The sequence below is a fragment of the Canis lupus genome, chromosome 23 (assembly GCF_048164855.1).
Source record: "Canis lupus baileyi chromosome 23, mCanLup2.hap1, whole genome shotgun sequence".
In the NCBI taxonomy this organism is placed as follows: Eukaryota; Metazoa; Chordata; class Mammalia; order Carnivora; family Canidae; genus Canis; species Canis lupus.
In genome coordinates, this window is record NC_132860.1 from 48,419,144 (window position 1) to 48,441,382 (window position 22,239).

The window sequence follows — 22,239 nt, forward strand, 5'->3', positions numbered from 1 at the left end:
CCACCTGGCAAGGGGTGGGGCCTCTCCACCCAGGCACAGACACCTAAGAATCAGCACAGCTTGCCCTTCTCCCAGAAGAACAGCTGGAAGAACAGGAGAACACCAAGTTTACTGACCAAAAGGGACCGGAAAGCTCCAAGACTTAGAGAAAATAGTATGTAGAACTCAAGGTTTCTGTTTTATGATTTGTTTATATTTCAAGTTAAAACTTTCTAATATTCTTTATTTTCTCCCACTTCAACTATATTTTATCAACTATTCATTTTTAAGTTTATTTTTTCAACTCTCATATTTTATAATTACATGTGATAGATATATTCTTCATTTTTGGCTTCCTTTCACCTTATTCAATTTTACTTTTACTTATTCAATAAGTTGTTTTTTTCTTAAATATAATTTTAGAATTTAGTACCTTTTAACATACAGACCAAAATACAGCCAGAGCCATATGGAGCACTGTGTTGGTCTATTCTGTGAGATTATATTCTCTCTCCCCCACCATTTCCTTTCCTCTTTTGTTTAGTTTTTATTTGTTTTTCTCCTTCTTTGCCTTTAATTCTTTAATTTTCTGACCCCTGACCTTGAATTGACTAGTGTGTATTTTTCTTAGGTTGTGGTTGATATTTTTTGACTGATCATTCATACAGCCATTCCACACTGGACAAAATGACTTGAAGGAAGAATTCACCACAAAAGAAAGAACCAGTGGTAATACTCTGTCGCAGATCTAATGGATATGGATTTAAGTAAAATGTTGGAGATAGAATTTAGGATTTCAATTATTAAGTTACTAGCTGGACTTGTAAAAAGCTTAGGGACTCGAGAGAATCTCTTAGTGCAGAAATGAGATCTAGTCAGGACAAAATTAAAAATACTCCAACTGAGATGCAGTCTAAACAGGATACTTTAACAGCTAGGGTAAATGAGGTAGAAGAGAGAGTGACATAGAAGATAAGTTGTGGAAAAGAAGAAAGCTGAGGAAAAGACAGAAAAACAACTAAGAGCCCATGAGGAAAGGCTCCAAAAATTAAGTGATAGTTTGAAAAACAAATAGCATCTGTATTATAGGGATTCCAGAGGCCATGGAGAGAGGATCAGAGGTGTATTTGAAAAAAATCATAGCTGAGAACTTCTTTAATCTGAAGATGGAAACAGGCATTCAGACCAAGAGACAGAGAGGACCTCTCCCAAAATCAACAAAAATCAATCAACAATGGATAGTCTTTCCTCCTTTATCGAATATTAGTTGCCCATAAAGTTCAGGGTCCACTTCTGGATTCTCTATTCTGTTCCACTGATCTATGTGTCTGTTTTTGTGCCAGTACCACACTGTCTTGATGACCACAGCTTTGTAGGACAACCTGAAATCTGGCATTGTGATGCCCCCAGATATGGTTTTCTTTTTTAAAATTCCCCTGGCTATTCGGGGTCTTTTCTGATTCCACACAAATCTTAAAATAATTTGTTCTAACTCTCTGAAGAAAGTCCATGGTATTTTGATAGGGATTGCATTAAACGTGTATATTGCCCTGGGTAACATTGACATTTTCACAATATTAATTCTGCCAATCCATGAGCATGGAATATTTTTCCATCTCTTTGTGTCTTCCTCAATTTCTTTCAGAAGTGTTTTATAGTTTTTAGGGTATAGATCCTTTACCTCTTTGGTTAGGTGTATTCCTAGGTATCTTATGCTTTTGGGTGCAATTGTAAATGGGATTGACTCCTTAATTTCTCTTTCTTCAGTCTCATTGTTAGTGTATAGAAATGCCACTGACTTCTGGAGGAAAGACTACCCATTGGAAGAAGGACAGTCTCTTCAATAAACGGTGCTGGGAAAATTGGACATCCACATGCAGAAGAATGAAACTAGACCACTCTCTTTCACCATACACAAAGATAAACTCAAAATGGATGAAAGATCTAAATGTGAGACAAGATTCCATCAAAATCCTAGAGAAGAACACAGGCAACACCCTTTTTGAACTCGGCCACAGTAACTTCTTGCAAGATACATCCATGAAGGCAAAAGAAACAAAAGCAAAAATGAACTATTGGGACTTCATCAAGATAGGAAGCTTTTGCACAGCAAAGGATACAGTCAACAAAACTCAAAGACAACCTACAGAATGGGAGAAGATATTTGCAAATGACATATCAGATAAAGGGCTAGTTTCCAAGATCTATAAAGAACTTCTTAAACTCAACACCAAAGAAACAAACAATCCAATCATGAAATGGGCAAAAGACATGAACAGAAATCTCACAGAGGAAGACATAGACATGGCCAACATGCATATGAGAAAATGCTCTGCATCACTTGCCATCAGGGAAATACAAATCAAAACCACAATGAGATACCACCTCACACCAGTGAGAATGGGGAACATTAACAAGGCAGGAAACAACAAATGTTGGAGAGGATGTGGAGAAAAGGGAACCCTCATACACTGTTGGTGGGAATGTGAACTGGTGCAGCCACTCTGGAAAACTGTGTGGAGGTTCCTCAAACAGTTAAAAATATACCTGCCCTACGACCCAGCAATTGCACTGCTGGGGATTTACCCCAAAGATACAGATGCAATGAAACGCCTGGACACCTGCACCCCGATGTTTATAGCAGCAATGGCCATGATAGCCAAACTGTGGAAGGAGCCTCGGTGTCCAACGAAAGATGAATGGATAAAGAAAATGTGGTTTATGTATACAATGAAATATTACTCAGCTATTAGAAATGACAAATACCCACCATTTGCTTCAACGTGGATGGAACTGGAGGGTATTATGCTGAGTGAAGTAAGTCAGTCGGAGAAGGACAAACATTATATGTTCTCATTCATTTGGGGAATATAAATAATAGTGAAAGGGAATATAAGGGAAGGGGGAAGAAATGTGTGGGAAATATCAGAAAGGGAGACAGAACGTAAAGACTGCTAACTCTGGAAAACGAACTAGGGGTGGTAGAAGGGGAGGAGGGCGGGGGGTGGGAGTGAATGGGTGACGGGCACTGGGGGTTATTCTGTATGTTAGTAAATTGAACACCAATAAAAAATAAATTAAAAAAAAATCAATCAACACCTCACCATATAATAGTGAAGCTTGCAAATTTCAGAGATAAATAGAAAATTCTAAAAGCAGCTTGAAACAAGAAATTCCTAAAATATAGGGGGAGAAATATTAGATTAACAGCATACGTATCTGCAGAGACCTGGCAGGACAGAAAGGGCTGGAATGATATATTCAGGATACTAAATGAGAAAACATCCATCCATCCATGGATACTTAATCCAGCAAGGCTGTCACTAAGAATGGAAGGAGAGATAAAGAGCTTCCAGGACAGATAGATACTGAAAGAATATGAGACCACCAAACCAGCCCTGCAAGAAATATTAAAGGGGATCTTGTAAGCAAAGAGGGAGCCCCCCAAAACAGAAACAATCTGCAGAAACAATGACTTTATGGTTAATACAATGGCATTGAATTCATATCTTTCAATAGGTACTCTGAACATGAATGGGTTAAAAATGCTCCAGTTAAAAGACACAGGGTGTCAGACTGGGTAAAATAGTAAGACCTATCTATGTACTGTCTATAAGAGATTCGTTGTAGATCTCAAGAAATCTTCAGACTGAAAATGAGGGGATGGAGAATCATTTACTATGCAAATGGACCTCAAAAGACAGCCAGGATAGCAATCCTCATATCAGATAAATTAGACTTTAAACCAAAGACTATACTAAGAGATGAAGAGGGTCACTAGATCATACTTAAAGGTTCTCTCCAACAAGAACCAAGAATTATGAATATTTATGCCCCTAATTTGGGAACAACCAGTTGTATCAACCAATCAATAACCAAGTTAAGAAATACATAGATAATAATACATTAAGAATAAAGGACTTCAACACTCCATTCTCAGCAAAGGAGATTTTCTACACAGAAGATCAACAAAGAAACAAGGACTTTGAAATGACTCACTGGACCAGATGGACTTCACAGATATATAAAGAACAATCCATCCTAATGCAAGTGAATGAAGATTCTTATCAAATGCACATGAAACTTTCTCCAGAATATACCACATACCAGGTCACAAATCATGTCTCAGGTGATACCAAAAGATTGGGATTATTCCCTTAACATTTTCAGACCACAATGCTTTGAAACTAGAACTCAATCACAGGAAGAATTTTGGAAGGAACTCAAACACTTGGAAGTTAAAGATCATCCTACTAAAAATGCATTGGTCAATCAGGAAATTAGAGAAGAATTAAAAAAAATTCATGGAAACTAACAAAAATGAATGTACAACTGTTCAAAATCCTTGGGATTGGGATACAGCAAAAGCAGTCATAAGAGGGAAGTAGTATTCAATCAAGTCTCTCTCAATAATTAGAGAAATCCCAAATACACAAGCTAACCTTGCACCTAAAGGAACTGGAGAAAGAATACAAATAAAGCCTAAGCCAAGCAGGAGAAGAGAAATAGTAAGATTAGAGCAGAGCTTAACAAAATAGAGACCAGGAAAACTGTAAAACAGATCAACAAAACCAGGAGCTGATTAATTGAAATAATTAGTAATATAGGTAAATCCCTAACCAGATGTATTAAAAAGAAAATAGAAAAGGCTCAAATTAATAAAATCATGAATGGAAGAGGAGAGTTCACAACCAATACCAAAGAAATACAAAAAAAAAAAAAAACATATCGTGAGCAACTATATGCCAACAAATTAGGCAATCTAGAAGAAATGGATGCCATTCCTGGAAACCTATAAATTACTAAAACGGGAAGAAATGGAAAACCTGTACAGACAAATAATGAGTGATGAAATTGAAACAGTCATCAAAAACTTCTCAAGAACAAGAGTCCAGGGCCAGATCACTTTCCAGGGGAATTCTACAAACATTTTAGGAAGAAATAATACCTATTCTGCTAAAGCTGTTTCAAGAGATAGAAATGGAAAGAAAACTTCCAAACTCATTCTATGAGGCCATTATTACTTTGACCCCAAAACCAGACAAAGACCCCATTAAAAGGGAGTATAGATAAATATCCTTGATGAACATGGATGCCAAAATTCTCACTAATATACTAGCCAATAGGATCCAACATTACAGTAAGAGGATTATTCACCATGGTCAAGTGGGATTTATCCCTGGGATGCAAGGTTGGTTCAACACTCGGAAAACAATCAATGTGATAGATCCCATCAACAAGAGGAAAAACATGAACCTATCCTCTCAATAGATGCAGAGAAAGCATTTGACAAAATACAGCATTCATTCCTCATTCCTGATCAAAACTCTTCAGAGTGTAGGGATAGAGGGAACATTCCTCAGCATCTTAAAAGCCATCTACGAAAAGCCCACAGCAAATATCATTCCCAATGGGGAAAAATTGAGAGCCTTTCCCTAAGATCAGGAACACGACAGGGATGTCCACTCTCACCACTGCTATTCAACATAGTACTAGAAGTCCTAGGCTCAGCAATCAGACAACAAAAAGAAATAAAGGCATTCAAATTGGCAAAGAAAAAGTCGAACTCTCCCTCTTTGCAGATGACATGATACTGTACATAGAAAACCCAAAGGCTCCACCCCAAGATGGCTAGAACTCATACAGCAATTCGGGAGTGTGGTAGGAGACAGAATCAATGCCCAGAAATCAGTGACATTTCTATACATTGACAATGAGACTGAAGAAAGAGAAATTATGGAATCAATCCCATTTATGCACCCAAAGCATAAGACACCTAAGAATAAGCCTAACCAAAGAAGTAGAGGATCTATACCCTAAAAACAATGGAACACTTCTGAAAGAAATTGAGGAAGACACAAAGAGATGGAGAAATATTCCATGCTCATGGATTGGAATAATTAATATTGTGAAAATGTCTATGATACCCAGGGCAATTTAGACATTCAATGCAAATTCCATGGAGTGTCTTCATAGAATTGGAACAAATAAGATTTGTATGGAATCAGAAAAGACCCCAAATAGCCAGAAGAATGTTGAAAAAGAAAACCAAAGCTGGGGCATCACAATGCCTGACTTCAAGCTGTACTACAAAGCTGTGATCATCAAGACAGTGTGGTACTGGCACAGAAACGGACACATAGATCATTGGAACAGAATAGAGAACTCAGAAATGGACCCTCAACTCTACCATCATTTAATCTTTGACAAAGCAGGAAAAATATCCAAAGGAAGAAAAGACAATAAATGGTGTTGGGAAAATTGGACAGCCACATGCAGAAGAATAAAACTGGACCATTCTCTTACAACAGACACAAAAATAAACTCAAAATTAATGAAAGACCTAAGTGTGAAACAGGAATTTATCAAAATCCTGGAGGACAAGATAGATAGCCACCTCTGTGACCTTGGGCACAGCAGCTTCTTGCAAGGCATGTGTATAAAGGCAACTGAAACAAAAGTAACAAACTACTGGAACTTTATCAAGATTTAAAAAGGGGGGGGGGACTAGTGTCCAAGATCTATAAAGAACTTATCAAACTCAACACCCTAGAAAACCAAACAATCCAGGCAAGAAATGGGCAGAAGACATGAACAGACATTTCTCCAAAGAAAACATACACATGGCCAACAAACACATGAAAAAATTCTCCACATCACTTGGAATCAGGAAAATGCAAATCAAAACCACAATGAGATACCACCTCACACCAGTCAGAATGGCTAATATTAATGAGACAGGAAACCACAAATTTGGCAAGGATGTGGAGAAAGGGGAACCTTCTTGCACTGTTGGTGGAAATGCAAACTGGTGCAGCCATTCGGGAAAACTGTGTGAAAGTTCCTCAGAGGTTAAAAATAGAGCAACACTATGACCCAGCAATTGCACTATTGGGGATTTACCCCAAATATACAGACGCAGTGAAACAACAGGACATCTGCACCCCAATAATTATAGCAGCAATGTCCACAATATTCAAACTGTGGAAGGAGCCTCGATGTCCATCAAAAGTTGAATATATAGAGAAGAAGATGTGGTCTATATATACAATGGAATATCACTCAGCCATCAGAAAGGACAATTACTCACCATTTACATTTACATGGATGGAACTGGAGGGTATCATGCTGAGTGAAATAAATCAATCAGAGAAAGACAATTATATGGTTTTACTCATATGTGGAATATAAGAAATAGTGAAAGTGATCATAAAGGAAGGGGGGAAACTGGGTGGGGAAAATTAGAAAGGAAACAAAGGGTTGCAGAAGGAGAATTAGTTGGGGGGATGGGGCAACTGGGGGATGGGCACCAAGAAAGGTGCATCATATAATGAGTACTAGGTGTTATACTATACGCTGGCAATTGAATTTTAATTAAAAGAGATAAATGCCACATGTGAATGAAAGCATATACATACAATTGTCTATCCCTGGCTGACTTATTTCATTTAGCATTATACCCTTTAGGTTTATCGAAGTTGTTGCAAATGGCAATATTTCACTTTTTCTGACTGTATATTCCACTTCTTCTTTACTCATTCATCTGATGATGGATATTTGTTTTATCTTTGCTGCTGTAAATACTTTACAATAAACATAGGGTTGTTTGTATCTCTTTAAATTAGTGTTTTTGCATTTTTTTTGCGGGGTTGGGGAATACCAAGTAGTGCAATTGCTGGATCCTAGGGTGGTTCTATTCTTGACTTTCTGAGGAAACTCCATACTATTTTCCAGAGTGGCCGCACCAGTTTGCATTCTCACCAACAGTGCACTATTATTCTTTTTCTCTACGTTTTTGCCACTACTTGTTTTTTCGTGTGCTGTTGATTTTAGCCCTTGTGATGAGGGTGAAGTGATATCTCATTGTAGTTTTGATTTGCATTTCTTTGATGGCAAGTGATAATGAACATCTTTTCATGCGTCTGTTGGCATCCTATATGTCTTCTTTGGAGAAATGTCTGTTCATGTCTTCTGCCCATTTTTATAAAGGACTGTTAGATTTTGGGGTATGGAGTTATATAAATTCTTTATATAATTTGAATACTATTCCTTTATTGGGTATGCCATTTGAAAATATCTCCTCCAATTCCATAGATTGTTTTTAATTTTGTTAATTACTTCCTTTCCCGTGCAGAAGCTTTTTTATTTTGATGTAGTCATCATTTATTTTTGCTTTTGCTTCCCTTGCCTCAGGAGACATCTAGAAAAATGCACAACCAATTTCAAAGGGGTTACTGCCTGTATTTTCTTCTAGGATTTTTATGGATCCAGGTCTCACATTTAGGTCTTTAACCCATTTTGGATTAATTTTTGTGATGGCGTAATAAAGTGATTCTGTTTCTTTCTTTTGCAAGTTGTTGTCCACTTTTCCCAATTCCATTTGTTGAAGAGAGTGGCTTTTTCCCATTGAATATTATTTCTGGCTTTGTGAAAGATTAATTGACCATATAGTTGTGGGTTTATTTTTTTTTTTCTATTCTGTTCTATTGATTTAATGTGTATTCTTGTGCTAATGCCATACTATTTTGCTTATTACACCTTTGTAATACAATTTGAACCGTGTATCATGATACCTCCAGCTTTGCTTTGGTGTTCAAAGTCACTTTGGCTATGCAGGGTGGTTTTAAGTTCCATACAAAGTTTAGAATTGTTTTTCTAGTTGTGTGAAAAATGCTGTTCGTGTTTTTATATGGATTTCATTAAGTGTGTAGATTGTTTTGGGTAGTATAGATGCTTTAACAATATTTGTTCTTCTAATCCATGACCATAGGATGTCTGCATTTCTTTGTGTCATCTTCAATTTCTTTCATTAGTGTTATAGTTTTCAGAGTACAGGTCTTTCACCTCTTTGGTTAGGTTCATTCTTAGATATCTTATTATTTTTGGTGCAATTGTAAACAGCACTGTTTTCTGAATTTATATTTCTGCTGTTTCATTATTAGTGTACAGAAAGGCAGTAGATTTCTGTACATTGCATTTTGTGTCCTAGAACTTTATTGAATTCATTTATCAATTTTAGCAGTTTTTTTAGTGCTGTCTTGGAGTTTTCTTTTCTTTTCTTTTTTCAAAAATCTATTCATTTATTTTAGAGAGAGAGAGAGAGAGAGAGAGAGCAGCCAGGGAGGGAGAGGGGCAGAAACAAAGCGAGAATCTCAAGCAGACTCCATGCTGAGCACAGAGCCTGATGCAGGGCTCAATCTCAGGACCCTAAGATCATGGCCTGAGCCAAAACCAAGAATTGTATGCTTAATGGACTGAGCCATCCAGGTATCCCTTTGGGGGGGATATGATTTTCTCTACAGAATACCGTGTCACCTACAAATAGTGAAAGTTTCACTATTCCTTACAATTTGTATTCTTTTTATTTCTTTTTTTGTTGTCAGATTGCTATGGCTACAACTTCCAGTACTATGTTGAATAAAATTAGTGAGAGAGGACATCCTTCTCTTTGTTCCTTACTGTAGGGGAAAAGGTCTCAGGTTTTTTTTTTTTTTTTTCCATTAAGAATGATGTTACTGTGAGTCTTTCCTATCTGGCCTTTGTTATGTGGAGTTATGTTCCCTCTAAACCTACTCTGTTGAGGTGTTTGTTTTTTTTTTTATCATGAAATGATGTTGTATTTTGTCAAATGATTTTTATTGCATGTATTGAAATGATCATATGGTTCTTATTCTCTTTTTCCTATTGATGTAATATGTCACCTTAATTGATTTGTGAATATTGACCCAACCTTGTAACTCCAGAATAAACCTTACTTGATTGTGGTAGATGATTTTTTTTTAAATGTATTGTTGGATTCAGTTTGCTGGTACTTTATTAAGGATTTTTGCATCTATGTTCATCAGGGTTATTGGCCTGGAATCCTCTTTTTACCTAATTCTGGCATCAGAATAATGCTGGCCTCCCAGAATGAGTTCACAAGTTTTCTTTCCTTTTCTATTTTTTTTGGGGGGGGGGGGAGAACAGTTTGAGAAGAATAGATATTAACCCCTCTTTAAAAGTTTGGTAGAATTCACCTGTGAAATAATCTGGTTCTGGACTTTTGTTTATTGAGAAATTTTTGATTATTGATTCAATTTCATTGCTGGTTATCAGCCTGTTCAAATTTTCTATGTCTTCTTGTTTCAGTTTTGGTAGGTTGTATGTTTCTAGGAATTTATCTATGTCTTCTAGGTTGTCCAATGTATTTCATAATATTCCCTTATAGTTGTTTTTCTTACTGTTGTATTGGTTGTTCTTATTTCTCATTTGGGATTTTATTTATTTGAGTCCTTTCCTTCTTTTCTTCATAATTCTGGAAGTTTGTAAATTTTATTGATTTTTTCAAAGAACTAGCTCCTAATTTCATTGCTATGTTCTGTTATTGTTGTTGCTGTTGTTTTTAGTTTTCTTTCTTCTGCTGGCTTTAGTTTTTGTCTGTTGTTCTTTTTTCTACCTCCTTTAAGGGTAAGATTAGGTTGTTTATTTGAGATTTTTCTTGCTTCTTGAGGCAGGCCCGTTAAAACTGCTTTTGCTGCATCCCAAAGGTTTTAGACCATTGTATTTTTCTGTTCATTTATTTCCATGTGCATCTTTATTTCTCTTATTTTCTGTTGACTGATTCATTGTTAGGTGCATGTTGTTTAATCTCCATGTATTTGTGGTCTTTCCAGATTTTTTCTTGTGATTTACTTCTATTTTCATAGTATTGTGTTCAGAAAAGATGCATGGTATGACTTAAATCTTCTTGAATTTGTTGAAGCTTGTTTGTGGGCTCATATGTTGTCTATTCTAGAGAATGTTCCACATACACTTGAAAAGAATATGTATTCTGCTGTCTTAAGATGGGATGTTCTGAAGATATCTGTGAAACCCATTTGTTCCAATGTGTCATTCAAACTCATTTTTCCTTGTTTATTTTATGTTTAGGTGATCTGTTCATCAAGGCTATGGCCTTGTCCTTTTCTTTCATTTGACATAAATTTTTCTGTCTCCTCATTTTGTCTGCTTTTCTGTGTTTGCTTCTGTGTATTAGGAAAGTCGGCTGTGTTTTCTGTTCTTGAAAGTAGTGACTTTATGGGGTCTCTGGGTGACTTAGTAGGTTAAGCATCTGATTCTTGATTTTGGTTGAGGTTATGATCTCAGGGTCCTCGGATGGAGCCTCATGTTGAGGAGCCTGCTTAAGATTGTCTCTCTTCTTCTATCCCTCCCTCTACTCAGCTTTCTCTCCCTCAAGTAAATAAATAAATCTCTTTAAAAGGAGGGGAGTAGAAAATAGTGACTTTGTGAAGAAGGCATTCTGTTGTACCCTATAGTGCAGTATCCCCTGTCCACCAGAACCTTGCACTTCAGGGGAGTCTCCTATGTGTTTCTTGTACCCTTCTATTTGTGTCTGAGTCACTTTTTCTTTTCATGGAGTCATCTGCATTGACTCTCTGCCTGTTGTGGATTGTGCTTGATCTCTGTGGTGTTAATGAGACCCAGGCAGGTCAGTTCTGAGGAAGTGTACCCGCTGGAGAACTTGGGATCAGGCCAAGGTGCTAGCAATTTTAGGCTGAGCCACTAATTTCATGCCAGGTTCCCTGGAGCACTGTGGTGGTTTGGTTTTTTATGCTAAAGTGGCCAGGCCTCAAAGTTGGGTATAGTGCTTGAAGATGGCTGGGTGCACAGTGGAGGCTGGAGTAGGTTTGTGTGGCTTTAACTAAATTTGCCCTGAGCCCAAGGCTGAGACTAGCAAGCTTGGAGTGGGTGTGTGGCACTGCTGCCAGGTTAGGTAGTGAGTTTCTGTGTAGTCTGTCCTCCGGAGGTGGCTCTGTGTTTATGCTAAGGTGGGGGAGGAAAATGATGGTTGCCAGCTACTTAGTTTTCCAAGAAGCCACTCAACACTCTCAGAAATCGCTATGAACAATCTTTTTTCTTGTAATGTCCCTGCATTTCCATACAAGATGCAGTCTCTTTAAGGGTAGTGACTTGACCAGTGCTGAGTCAGCTGACTTTTAAAGCTCCAGGCTTCATATCCCACTGATTTTGCAAACTCACAGAACTTAGTCCCTCTGATTTTTAAAACTAAATGACATGAAGATTAGTCTTTCCCTGTGAGCACCCTGGTACTAGGGTCTGTTTTTCAGCCCCCTTTTCATGCAAAACTCCGTCCTGCAGGAAGTTTCCCTCTGCTTTTCTGTCCTTCCTAAACTTTTCAGATGCAGCTTCTTCTCTACATTTAGCCGTGGAGTTTCTTCTGCCACTTTTCGGATCACTCTCCAGTTTATTGACTTTGATGTGGATGATATCTGGTTATAGATGTGAGACGGGGTGAGCTCAGGATCCTCCTACTCTGCCATCCTCCCAAGCTCCCCATGTTATTTTTTTAATTTATATTTTGGATATTAGTCCCTTATTGGTTATATCATCTATAAATATCTTCTTTGTTCAGCAGGTTCCACTTTTGCTGTGTGGATGGTTGGGGTTTAATATAGACGTGTAGTAAAATTATGTCGTTAGGAGTAGGCTGAACTAGTTTTTATAGCTTAGATTTGCCACCTAGGGAGGAAATACAACAAACTTATTTAGTCATATTGACCCTATGTCTTAATAGTATAAAACATGAAATAGTTCTTAGATGTGTTAAATCTGAAAACATATGTAAACATTATAAAATCCAAGCACCTTTAAAGTTTTGTATAGATAGGAATTTCCTTTCTCTACATCTGCCGCTAACCTTACCCCTCTTATTCCTGCTTAGATCATGTATTACTAGATTAGGGCATTTTGAGGTCAGGATCTCTACCCTATTGGTATTTGCATTCCTAGAATAGCAAATGACTGCCTCATAATGAGTTCAAAATGCTCTTGTGGTTAAAGAAAATAAATAATAAATTTATAGATGAAAGAAGAAAGGAATGAAAGTAGGAAGGAAGAGAGAAGGAAGTATAGAGAGAGGTAGTGGGCAGGGGAGGGAAGGAAGAAGGGAAGAAGAAATAAATTATTACAGTAAGAATACAACTTTACATTTCCTTAAAAGCAGAAATGAATGGGATCTGATGTTTTAAAAATGAAGATCAAAAGCAAACTTGATGATTCTTTTTCTCTGTATTAGCCTCTCTCAAAAATATAAAATTTCTTATCTTTCATTCATTTATAGCTCTTAGACTACATTAGTAGAAACACCAGTTTAGGAGATAAATGTCTTTTATATGAGTCCTGAACTTGTTAATTAATAAATATCTGTATTAATGTGATCATATTTCTGAATTTCTTTGAGCTGTAGTTATGAGCCTTGGGACGTGACTAGACAGAGCCATAGCTGATTTAAGCATGGCAAAGAACACAAAACATACGTGTTATCATTTTTTTTCATTCTGATTCCGAATATTATGGATTATTGTCTCCATTGGCAGAAAAAGGAACTGTGATCACATTTTTACCAAAGATCATGCACAGTTAGTGGGTTATAGAATTAGAATATTCAATCATAGTCTGCTCTGATTTAAATGCAAATAATTTTTTCCCAAAGACATTGATATTTTCATTATAACTTGCATAATAATTAATAAAAAAGATGCTTAACTGAATAATTTTGGAGTATTAAATGTGAATATGACTTAAAGAAATATTTGTTCAACTTAAGAATGCCAAAAATACTAAAGAATACATTTGTTCCAGAGATGAAATGAATTACATAAATAATAGTAATGGTATTGTCATATCATAAATGCAAAGATTAAAGAAAAAAATAATTCTGCATAAAAGAATGTGTCATAACAAAATTTCAGAATGCATTTATTTATAAAGTAGATAAAAGAAAGATTATACATTGAAAAAAATTAAAGACTTAATTTATTCATGAGGAACAGAGGGAGAGGCAGAGACATAGGCAGAGGGAGAAGCAGGCGCCTCACAGGGAGCCAGATGTAGGACTTGATCTCGGAACCCCAGGATCACATCCTGAGCCAAAAACAGATGCTCAACCACTGAACCACCCAGGCATCCCATCATATTGAAAAATTTTGAAACATCTTAGCAATTGACAGGAAAATATCCTTGGAGAATATAAAAATGACTTAAATACTCTGATCACTAGATCATCATAGGAATACAATTAAATTAAATATCAATATCTAAGTAAGACATTCTGATTTTCTAGTAATAAATGTAAATTTTAATAACTGAACAAAAAACAGATGAAATATAATGGCAAAGATAACTTTCTTTGGATGAGTGTATTTCTATTCTCAAAGAAAGTTCATTTGCACTTCAACATGTAGAATTAAAGGACTATTTTGGAAGTTCTAAATTTCCTAACCAAAAGTAATCCATTTATAAGAATGGCTAATAAATATAGTGACATCAGGAAAAATGCTCAAATACAAGTTCACTTTATGTTTCAAATATGGACTTTTGATTCTTCCCATAACGTTTAACTGAACAATAAAAATGCACTTGTTCTGAGAGGTCTTAAATGAGGTTTCTACTCGGATTATGGGCTTCTTACCCAGGAAAAGAGGAAAGGAAGGGAATCCTTCTTAGGAAGCAGTGTGGGCTAAAGAAAAATGGGAAAAAAAATTAAGTAGTTTCACAGTGTCTGGCTCTTCAATATGTCACAGTGGGTAAGAGTTCTCTCTTACAAGTTGCTTTCCATCTACTTGACTGAAACATGTCAAAAGAAACAACAAAGAGTATCTCTTAATCCCTTCCACAATTTAGTGGATGAAGCCATCCATCCTGCTGAGAGTAGAATAAAGCTTGAAACTCAAACATGACTGATAGTTTATCTCTCATGGGATGATCTGAAAAAAAGTCTGAAAAAAACTAGGTTTTCAGAGTGGTTATACATTCTAGAATTATATCTCTCTCTAAACCATTCATAGCTTACAAGTTGAAATACTAGGATTCAGTAAGATATAACCAAATTCAAGAGGTAACTTTGGGATGTTGGCTATCATGAAGGCTTTGCTTTATTCTGAAATGAAACCATCATGACTTACGCTTAACTAAAGAAGAAAATGTAATATTTTCTCTTGGTTCCAGTGTCTATTCTGTCGATGATAATTAATATAGAAAAAAGAGGTAATATGGTATGTTAGTTGCTCCCCTATCAATTGAATTTGAATTGAAGTGATAATGGGATTAAACTTGTCCTGAGATGACCTGGATGACATTCACATTAAACCTATGGGATTCCTTTTAAAGGGCACTCAGAAAAAAGTATTCCCTGTAAGCAACTCCAAAGTGCAGTGATGGATGGAGCTAGGTTTGGATTACAGCTCTGCCTCTTAATCACCTTTTGATTGTGCCCGAGTTATATAACATTTCAGAGTTTCCAGGTTTTTTCTGCACAACATATTAGTAATGGCATGTGATTTGCAGCGTTGTTGAGAGGATAGTGGATAATGTATATAATCTACTCAGCACAATGATAGATAATGGTATGTAGTTAATAAATGGCAAATGCATGATTAGGCAAGTTTTATTATGAAGCTATAGTTCATTCAGTTCCTTCATTCTTTGAGAAGCTATTATATCTTGGCATTAACTAGCCTTAGAGGCAAGATCTCTTTTGCTATGATAGACTTGAAGAGAACGTGGATTATTCTATGAGGTTATACTTTCTACTTTGAAATAGAATTTGCTGTACTTCTAGTCTCTACAAATTCAATTGATTGTGCACTGTAATCATTAAGTTTATTGTAAATTTTACATTGAAAAAGGCAGATATACAGGATAAGTCTATGAAAACAGAAATCATCCTCTTGTGAAATGTGACTATAATTAATGACTATAGTGAGCAACAGAAATAAAATATCAGTGGAGAGGAGGCACAGTGTATAAAAGCAAAGCTGCTGGAAAAACCCATGAGATTTCAATCAGCCTTTGCTGCTATCTATGTGATGTTGAGGAAATTCTTTAACCTTTCTGTGCTTTTGTTCCCTTAGATTTAGTGTATTTACTCTAGGGTTGTTGTGCTTATTAAATTAATCAAAGTGCACAGTACATAGTGTCTGGCACAGAATAAATGTTGTATTTCTGTTTATTAAGTGAATCTACTTGAAAGAAAAGGGTCTTTTGAGAACTTTTATACCCTGAAATATAATTTAAAAACAGTGTTATATTAGTCTCAGGGATTTTTTTAAAATTTCTCTTCAGGGTTACCCTTTTTAAATTGAAGCATAGTAGGCACACAGTGTTAAACTAGTTTCAGGTGTATACCATAATGATTCAATAAGTCTATACATTATGCTATCTTCACCATAAGTGTAACTACTATCTGTAATCATATAACACTATTATAGAACCATTGACTATATTCCCTAGGCTTTACCTATTATCTCCATGACTTATTCATTTGTACCTAGAAGCATGTACCTCCCACTTCCCTTCACTCACTTTAATTTTTTTTTTGATTGAGGTATGTTGAAAACAAAAGTAATACGTTTTCCCTGGTTTTGATGAGTTTGTTCTTAAATGGTAGAGAGGATGCAGAGGACACACAATCTCAGAATTAAAAACAATCCAGATAGGATTTGATTTGGAGAATCAGATATCCAATGTAGTGATAAATATATTTAAAGTATCATTTGTCCTGTGTTTTTAAAAGCTAAATAGTATAATAAATGTTATAGTACAAGATGTAGTCCATTTTCTAACCCTACAGAATTTACTAATTACCATCCATGAGGAAAAAACACATTCTCTCTTTTTTAAAAAATTAATATAGGGCAGTCCCGGTGGCCCAGCGGTTTAGCACCACCTTCAGCCCGGGGTGTGATCCTGGAGTCCCGGGATGGAGTCCCGCATCAGGTTCCCTGCATGGAGCCTGCTTCTCCCTCTGCCTATGTCTCTGCCTCTCTCTCTGTCTGTGTGTCTGTCAAGGATAAATAAATAAAATTTAAAAAATTGTTTTAAAAAATCCTATTATGAAATCAAATCCACATCATATCTTAATTTTTCCATTGCAGACATGATCTATTCACTTCTTTCTCTGAATGGTGTATATACAGCATTCTTTCACTACCACTCCAATTCCCCACCATGCCAAATTCACTAGAAAAATTCATTCATAGTCTACCTTAAATTAGTTCATACAGACTTGTTATGGTTTAATGATATGCATTGATTTTCTGGAGATAATAAAGAAATGAATCTTAATAAAATTGCTTTTAACTTAACTTCAAAGATATGGGAGATATTGCTCACTCAGATAACCAATATCTGGCATAGGATCTTACATGATTACATGGATATTTCCTTTTAGAAGTAAATAGCAAGAAACTCTTTCCTTAAGATAAAATTAATTATTTAAACCCTTGCATCTTCCTTTTATTCCAGACTTATAAGAATCTTACAGACAAATGAAACATTCTATCATACAAACACATACAAATTCATATATAGTGAGTTTTCTTGAATACTTTTTGAAAAGTGAGGGGTTACAAACAAATGGAATAACAGTAACAAATAATGGATGTTTAAATGTGACATTTAAATTTTCACATTTATTCTATTGTGCCTTGTCTTAAACTACATTATATCTTATTTCTCCACTATAGTTTGAACTATTTTGGTATAGCAATCATGCCTTAATAAGTATCCTTACCATGGTGCCTGGATTACGTAAAGTTAATTCTTAATAAATATTTATTGAGATGGCAGGACAAAATTTTTCCCGAGTTCCCCAAATCAGAAACTTTGCATATTCAGTTATTCTGAATATAATTTTTTGCAATCATCTTTCTATAGGAAATGTCCAATCACCAGCACCATTCTCAATAGTTGCAACCATATTGTGCCATAAAATGCAAGGTTATGGTCTTAAAAAGTTAACTGATTTAAGTAATAGTTTGAATCCATTCACAGTAAATTCATACTTTACATGCATAGGAGAAATGTTATGTAAATAAACCTTTGAATTTTTAGAAATCACTGCCTTGGATTTCAATTCCAGTTCCAGAGATTCCAAGCTTGTATCCATCAACAGAAGCTCAGTGTATCTAAATCTTTGTGTGGTTATGACTGAAAGAGAATTGCTTTCAAGACATTTTGTTACAATATAGTAGCTACCAAAAGATTCCACTACCCAGCAGGAAATGATGGCCTTCAGAGTTATAACCCCCTTCAAATGACTGTAACAAGAGTTCTAAAGGGTTTTTCTTACTGTGTTACTATGCACTGTGTCTCATTAAGCTACCTATGGCGCAGTAGTTACAGAAAGACTTGACAGATCTAAAATGTCACTACAATCACTTTTACCAAGTGCTGTCACCAATGCTTAGTCTGCTTTGAGTTTTGTGGAAGAAAATGTAGAAAGGCCATAAAGGTCTTTCTTAATGGGAACAAGCAATTTGGTCTAAGCTCTAAAATAAGGACTTTTGTTAAACTCTGTGAGCATCTTGACAGAAATTCACCCTGGTGAACACTGTATTTATTAAGATAAAGGTCATCCTATCTCCATGCATCCACCTGCTTGATAGTACACATAAAATGTATCCACTTATCTAGATATATATATATATATATATATATATATATATATATAGTCACTCAGCAACATGTATTTTATAATTTACTTAATTTATTGTATGATTTATTGGGATTTGAGGAGCCAAAAAGCAGGAATTGAAAAATTTTTGGAAGAGAGGCAGGTGTATCAAAGTTTGAGGCAAATGAAAGAATATTAATGTTGAGATATGTTCTATCAATGTGTGGACAAGTGAGCACCCTAATACTAAACCCCAGAATCAAATTAGAAGTTGCTCCTATTTCATTTAGATTAAAAGAAAATGAATAGATATTTAGGGGAAAAGAGACTCGCAGTAGTTTACCTAACTTTACTAAGATTTTTGCCTTCATCTAAATTAATATAAATTCTTGTGGCTAATAATTGGAAACCAGACAAATTGATTTACAGAGAAGACTACATAAGAGTTTAGAACTAGAACTCTAATAGTCATTTACTCCTCATAATATTTATTTTCCTGAGGGACATTTGGCTAAACTTGTCTTAAGAATTAAGAACAGTAGCAATGGCAAAGATGACTGTTTAGCATCTATTCTGTTTATATCATAAAACACTTGGATAACATTTTTATTTTACTTATTTGTTGACTAGGGTTTTCTCCTACTTTAATGTAAGCATATGATGGCCAAGGACTTCAACTTACTAATGTCTTACCTACATGATGTTTGGCACATGCAAGTGAGATAACATGAATAAATATCTGAATGAAAAAAATAAGCTAATAAAGTTTAAATATTCTGTGCTTTATATTGAATGCTATTAATTGTATAGTCAAAATAATTATTTTCCTCATGTTATCATAGCTTTTAAAATTCCAAGAAAGTAGAGTTTAGTAATTAACTGTTTAGACTCCAGATAAATTACATCAATTGCAAGTCCTGGTTCTACACAATATTGTCTGTGTAAATTTGGCAATACACCCAACTTTTCTTTGCCTTACTTTCTATCACTTTTTAAAGATTCATTTATTCATATTAATGAGAGAGAGAGAGCATATGTGAGTAGGGGGAGGCGTGAAGGGAAAGAATATTCAAGCAGAATCCCCACTGAGCATGGAGCCCATTTGGGGCTCAAATCCTATGAGATCATAGCCTGATTTGAAACTAAGAGTTGAATGCTTAGCTGACTGAATTACCCAGGTACCCCAGCCTTATTTTCTATTAAGTTGTAATATGTGGATAACACTAGTTCTTATCAATATTTCATACCTTATAATATTTAATAAAAATTAAATGAACTATTATCTATAGATTGATCAATTGACAGATAAAAGCAATTAGAAAAGCATCACACAGTAAATAGTTCAAAGTGTTGGCCAAAATGATGGTTACATTTTCTAGCATACGCCTTTTTCTGAAACTCATTTGCAATAATTCTTTGTGAAAAATAGTGTATTCTTTAACATAAGCTGATCAGTGTTGTTTCACATATATTATTTTAGTTTATATCTTAACTAAATATTTCCTTTTGAATTTTCCTAAGCCATGCCAATGAAATCCCAGTACCCTAGGGTTTTTTTCTGACTCATGTTTCTACTGCATGTAATACTATTAACTTCTTGATCTAGGATACTTCATTTGTCTAGAGTGCTTCTCCATCCTCCAACCCACCTCTCCTGCAGCAGGTGTTCAATTGAGGAGAAGGTTCATGATGACCTTTACTTCTCAGATCTAGTCCAACCACCTTTTGCAAAATTTCAGAAACATCTTAGGTGCCTAGTGAGTATTTGTAATCTAAAAGAACAAATAATGAGATAAGAACAAGATTTTGCATGACTTAAACAGTGATTTCTTAAGTTATCCATGAAAATTGCTGCTTACTCCTATAGAGATTTGCTAATGTTAATTGCAACAGGAGTGAGAGATCTCTGACAGTTCAAATATTCAATGGGTTCTAACAGGAGATCTCCAGAGGAAGCCGGGAGAGATAGATGAGGAGAAAGAGCTTATTTTGATTCATGAGTGGGAGGATACTCTTGATTTCCTAAAGATGGAAAGCAGTTCCTATAATTTCTTCTCTATAAATAAGTGTTGCTTTTATTGCCAATAATATATTTTTTCTATTTCATAATAGAAATGCTGAATATTTATTTGACTTTGAAAGATAATTCTGCTTTTGCTATTTTTTAATTAACACATATTGTACATGGATAATTCCCAAGCCACACGTCAAAATAAAAGAACTTTTAATTAAGAAAATTAACAAAGCAATGATAAACTTACTTCAGGGTAAAAAGTATTACGAATTTTTAAAAAGTAGTAAAACCTCAAACTGACCATGTCATTTTAGGGATTTAGGAGGCAACATTAAACATAAAAGTCTTTGTGATTATTTATGTTGAGAAATGAAACCAAGTTAGTAAATTCAAATGAATTTATTAATATAGGATAATTTTCTCCTATGAAAACAGAGACATTATTTTGGAATCTGGAAAAAATTGTTTAAAAATGATACAAAAATTATGAATAAAACAAAAATAATAAAGTAATGTTTTTCTTTTTCAGAATGATTTTATTTTCAATGCAGAATGGAGAAAACAAAGCTACAAATTAGAAGAAAAATATTTTTAGTATCTAACCTACCTATAAAAGATTAATAAAATTATATGCCAATAGTGAGCAGACACAGTGGTTTTCCATTATTCAGATAAAAGAGAAAATTAAAAGCCAACTGAAGAAAATGTAAGAATACATTTCAAAATATAGGCTCAGAAAGTATCCTTTCTTGTGTGTGTGTTTTTTTTTTAATGTCATGGTATTATCAATTTAATTGACGAACAAGAAAATGAATTCTTCTCTACTACAAAATTAAATTAATAACTTGAATCCAAATATATATATGGCATAAGAGACTATGTAATTCTCACTTTACGTTAAGGAGAGATATTAATCAATATTTGGTTTGGATATCAAGATTGATGATATCACACACACGCCAGGAAGATATGAAAGGTTTATTACTTCCATAATTGAGGCTTTCCTGAGGAGAAAAAAGCAGTCCCCCAAGGCAGGTGTGAAAAGGCTTGAGAAAGAAGAGAGGCTTGTGATTTTTACTGTGGTTAGATTGGGACTAGGATGACATAAGCAGGTTATATCATTTGGTGTATCTTGTTACAGTTTCCCATTTTATGGAGAAAATCCAATTTAGGTAGGAGAGAACAAGCCCCTCAAATGCAGAGTAAATTAAGTTGTATGAAAATATTGTCAAGGAGAAGGACAGAGGACTATTGGTATTTAAATATGCAAAGTTAAGTGTTTTTGAACTCAAGTTTTCATTTCTTCATTTTGGAAAATGGTTCTCATCCATTAAACTTTGTTTACATGTTCATATTTAATACGAATTTGAAGTGAGGTGTTTACATCATTAAAGAATCTATCATGTTTTTTCCCCATTTATCTATTGTGTCTTATTTCTTTTGTACCTGATTAAAACAATAAATTTGGTTCAGTAAGTCTGAATGAAAAGACATGAACTATTATTCTCTTACTGTTCAAATCTGAAAAATATTAAAATCTAAAATAATGAAGAGACTCCTTTTCTATTTTTTTGTTTTATTTATTTTTTTAAAGATTTTATTTATTTATTAGAGACAGAGACAGGGAGAGAGAGAGAGACAGGCAGAGGGAGAAGCAGGCTTCATGAAGGAAGCCTGACATGGGACTCGATCCCAGGTGTCCAGGATCACGCCCTGGGCTGAAGGTGGCGCTAAACTGCTAAGCCACAGGGCTGCCCTTTTTTATTTGTTTGTTTTCAAATAGTGTTTTTAT